Source organism: Eurytemora carolleeae, unplaced genomic scaffold (assembly GCF_000591075.1).
Source record: "Eurytemora carolleeae unplaced genomic scaffold, Eaff_2.0 scaffold109, whole genome shotgun sequence".
Lineage (NCBI taxonomy): Eukaryota > Metazoa > Arthropoda > Copepoda > Calanoida > Temoridae > Eurytemora > Eurytemora carolleeae.
The window spans coordinates 216,942-220,353 of NW_019396229.1; the positions used below are offsets into that span (position 1 = coordinate 216,942).

A 3,412-nucleotide genomic window follows, 5' to 3' on the forward strand; every position below is an offset into this window, starting at 1 on the left:
ATGCCTTTCACTTAACAAACAATGGTTTTCCGTTATAACTATAAATTCATTTTATAAAGTTTATTTAACAGCTTTAAAAAATTCGAAATTTAAATGGATAGTCTAGGGAACATTCTGTATTAATGTACTCTACTGCATATAATTTGTGAACATTTACATGATTTGTACACTTTGAACTCCCTTGCAGGCTGAAAGAGACTGACAAAATTCATACCGAGGGATTTTCTTAATTCCACTCTAATATATATTCTATTATCTTTGATATCATCGCTTTTATTGAGAACCTGGAAATTATTAAATAGCTTTAGTTTAACTTACACTTTGAATTAAACTTATTTCTCAAGTATTCTAGTACAATAGATGGCAACGTAGAATTTGTACATTCTCAGTTCATCTGTATTCTGACGTCACATGTACAACTCCGTTTTTGTTGCCAGCAAAATTATTGCTACTATTTTACTGATAATAAAAAATTCCCGAATATCGGATATATTTTTTTCAAATTAAAAATGTATTTATTCTTATTGAACTTCATTAGTTTTTTTGATATTATTTCTAATGTTTTTAACCATATATCTACTATCTTTGGTATACATATAAATATCCATTTTGTAGCAAAGTTTGCTGTAAACGACATATTTATTTTCAAGTTTATTGTGTTTAACTTTTAAATCCGAATCCAGTCACAAACACTACATGGAAAAGGAATTGTCGAAGTAAGTTCAGATGACGTTTCTTTTCAATTGTTTAAATGGTTTCACAGTGGCAAAGGGGAAAATACCCCCCCCCCCCTCCTTCCCTAAAACTAAAATCCAACTTTTTCTTTAAAAATAATTTCTGCATTTTTTTCAAGAATTAGAATCCTCATATTACTCCGAAAAAAACTATCTGGCAAAATGGAAATGGATCTCTACATTCTACAGCACAAAAAGCATGAAAATGGCAGCAATTTTTCCTATTGTTCAAATGACCTTAGAAAAACACAGAGATCCAGATTGCTATGAAAAGTTGCACCAATTTTTAAGTCTTAGATTTTATCTCCCTACCTCAAACATACTGTTTTGTAGCCCTGGGCATGTATATGTGCTCCTGGCCCAACTGGGGGGGTAGGTTACGTACCCAGGTGGAGCAGGTAGAAGGCATACAAACATAATGGACGAGCATCCAAAATACCCTGGCGCACCTCTTTAATGCACTGACAGTTTTTCAAGCATGTATTTCAGGATAGGTGTACTCATACAGCTCTAGTCGAGAACTGAAAGAACAATATAATCAGTCCCGACTAGTATAATAATCTAAATATATTGTTTAAACTTGTAAAATAATAAAAGAGTTTACAACATAAGCCATTTAACGTTGCCCAGGATTTGCGTTTATAAATAATAAAGAAAAACAAAGTTGAACTGGCCAAGTAGCCGTAGTAGATCTCTATGCTTTGCGAGTTGATCGTGAGGTAGGATTGCTAGCTCTGCAGTCAGATAAGTATCAGGAACAAGACTAAAAATGGTGAGTTGAGTATATGCTCTTTTAGTGTATCTTCAGATCCTTTGCTTAAGTAACAGTTTATTCACATCGATACAGGGACTCATAAATCTAAATAGTACCTATCAATGATCCGCAGGTTGAGCCTAGGATCAGTCTTATCCAGTGGAGGCTGGGAGGTACATGTGAGGTAGATGAGGTACAGTTATGGTCCGCTGCTAGGAGGAGGTCGAGAAGGTGTTCATCGACCACAATAAACTTGAACTAAATAGGTTAATGTTAGAACAAATTGATCATGGGTCTCAAGTGTTCATCATGTTATTCACCTTTTAAATAACAGATGGCTGCACCAGTAGGTGAGGTAGGAGGAGATCCTTGAGAACATGAACCAGATGGAGCACTACAGGTTTACGATGCTCGGGCTGGAGGAGTAGATACTTTCAGTGTGGATCATCGGAAGAGTAGGTTGAGACGGTGTAGAGGAGACCCGTCAGAAGCTGCATCAGACCGTGGATGATCCGAGCAGAGGTAGTAGCGTAGTTAATGCATAGCAACGAGGTACGGTTAATCCTAACAAAGGTTTCGTTAGAATAAGTAATGAGTTCAACTGTTAACTTAAGGTTTAAAAGGTTTAAAGGCTCAAAGGTTCAAAGGTTCAAATTCACTAATGTTCACCTGGTATATATATCTTGAGGCTGAGCCTTACGAGAGGAACGTGGAGGAGGCGGTTTGGTCCCCAAGCATCGGCTTCCTGCTGAGTAGGATCAAGTCGGAACTGCTCGATGATAATTTCTCTCAGGGGTGATATCTGAATTCCCATATATAAATCATCTGTGCAACAAGGGCTTGAATTGGAGGATAGACCAAGGAAAGCAATATAAAATCTTACAGATGGTTTATAAACCTTGATTAAACGCAACCTGGGCAACACTTCAATAGAACACGATGGGGTAATCAACCCATTCTAATTCTGAAAGTAAATATAAAGTTATTTTTTAGAAAGAAAAGCTGGCTAGACTTTTAACTACTTTTTAGGAATAAAACTTTGAGTTCAATACATAAAACATTCTCATTATTTGGATAAATATGGGTAAATGCAGTTAAATAGGAATAAATATATGCAGTTTTCATAAGAATAAATATCTAAATATGAGGGTATAGTTTCGAGAATAGTCTATAGTTCACGGTTTTAAATGTTTATAAGTGAGAGAGGTTCTTGCATCAGCTGTCTTCTCTCTTGGGGAGTTCGCAGTTCGTCATTCCTCGTTAAGTTTGGAGATACCCTGAACAAAGACGACGTTTAGATCTGTAGGATCTTACAGTATAAAGCATTTTTCTTTAGCCTTAGCTGTTATGAAGTAATTGTCAAGAGAGCTGTCAATCTTTGGATCACTGTGAACAGGTTACCCACATAGAATTTATTTAAAGTTCCTTGCAATTTTATTTTCTTATTTCTTTGCACAATTAGTTAGAATTACTATATTAGTTTAAATCCTACCTTTAGATTATCAATTTAATGAGTGTTATCCTTACAACCCCATCTATAGTATTAGACCTTATGTCTAATTAAATTATATATGGTGGGGTTTGAAATGTTTATTGATAAAAACTTGTTACTGAATATATTGGAGCATTATTTAAAGTATGGAGTTAATTGCTGCAGGGGGAGTTGGGGAGCTGCTCAACTGCTGTTATAGATGAATCCTAGAACCCTGAGCTTCTATGGTGCAGAACTGTTGAAGGATGCTGCTGTAGGGGAGCTGCTAGAAGCTGGTATAGATGAATCCTAGATCCTGGAGCTTTCTGGTTCAGGACTTGGTCGGAAAATGATGTTTCTATTTTGATTTTAAAGTATCAATAAAATGCCCTTTTTGTTGGTGCAGAGTTGATTTGTGAACTCTGGAGCTGCGCAAGGGTCGGCTTCAACAGC

General features: G+C 36.0%; 1 long non-coding RNA gene across 1 annotated transcript; it reads right to left on the reverse strand.

The window, feature by feature from the left end:
- Window positions 1–1,809: 1,809 nt before the first annotated feature.
- On the reverse strand, window positions 1,810–2,454 carry LOC111698780 (uncharacterized). The gene is made up of 3 exons (XR_002764615.1): window positions 2,387–2,454; window positions 2,158–2,290; window positions 1,810–2,052 (listed from the first exon to the last, which is right to left on the reverse strand). It is a non-coding gene; the product is annotated as an uncharacterized LOC111698780 (long non-coding RNA).
- Between the last annotated feature and the right edge of the window lie 958 nt (window positions 2,455–3,412).